A 1,280-nucleotide genomic window follows, 5' to 3' on the forward strand; every position below is an offset into this window, starting at 1 on the left:
CGCACGTTTGGGGCCGGTGGCGACCCGCAGGACGGCCGACAACTCGCTCGTTTGGCGGGGCGATGCAAGGTTAGGCGAACTGGGCGGTAACTCGGGTTAGTCGAGGGGACTTCGCGGTGGACAGGGGGGTGCGAATCCGGCCGGGCGGCCCTTCGATGGAGCCTGGTGCAGGGACATTCAATGGGATGAGCCGCGCTCGCCGCGGAACCTTCGAGCGCCGCTACTCAGCAAGTAAACGAGAGGGAGCTGCGCCCGGCCTCGTAAGACGCCTCTTCTCCGGTGCGAGCGCCCCGACGCCGCTGGCCGCCGCCGCCGCCTTGCCGCTATCCCGCCGCGCGTTTGGGGAGGGAGGGCGACCCGTAGGACGGCCCGCCGACTACACGACCGTTTGGCAGAGCGAGTGCAAGGTTAGGCGAGCTGGGCGGTAACTCGGGTTAGTCTGGGGAGACTCGCGGTGGACAGGGGGGCGCGAATCCGGCCGGGCGGCCCCATCGATTAAGCATTGGTAGGGAGCCGAGGATGAGCCGTGCGAAGTGGCCTCGGAGGCGGTCCGTGGGGGACGACGGGGGGGGACGGGCGTCGGCCCTCCGGCCCGAGCAGAGAACGTTCGGTCACCCAAGCGGGAATCTGCGCCCCGGCCCGAGTCGGACTCGGTCGGTGCGGCCCGCTGAGGCCCTCAACTATTCCCGTACGCGGGGGTCGGGAGCTGCGGCGCTGCGCCGGCGACTTACCCGCGCGAGGCACGCACTGCGTGCGGCCAGGATGCGGAGTTGGATCGGCGCTGGTTGGGAACCCTCGGGGAACGAAGGCGGACGGCGGCCAGCCGGCGCCGACGAACCCGTCGGGGAGGGGGCTGGTGGCAGGCGCGATCGGCACTATTGCTGACTGCCGGGAGGGAAGCTGCGCCCCGGCCGAGTCAGACTCAGCCGTTGCGGCCCCCCCGAGCCCGCAGCGCGTAGCGCGGAAGCCATACGCCCCCCCGATGCGGAGCGACAGACGCCCCCGCGACCGCGGTTGGTCGGGAAGGCTTTTCGGATAGAGGTCGGACGGTGTGTGTGTGGACGGCTTCCCGTGGTGCCGCCGCTATCAAGCCGGAGGGTTTGAGAAACGACATTCGCGGAAGGACCGGCGCGGCCGGCGGACGCTCGCACGCGCGGCGCCCGACACTCAGCCGCTCGCTCGGCCTCCGTGGATCGTGGCTAGGTGGGATGGATGCCAAACCGGGTCGTCTCGGTCTCGCCGCAGTACGGTCGCGCCGGGGCCTGCGGGGCGGCGCGGGG

The sequence above is a fragment of the Syngnathus leptorhynchus genome, unplaced genomic scaffold (genome assembly GCF_054491065.1).
Source record: "Syngnathus leptorhynchus isolate UIUO unplaced genomic scaffold, UIUO_Slep HiC_scaffold_159, whole genome shotgun sequence".
NCBI classification, from domain to species: domain Eukaryota; kingdom Metazoa; phylum Chordata; class Actinopteri; order Syngnathiformes; family Syngnathidae; genus Syngnathus; species Syngnathus leptorhynchus.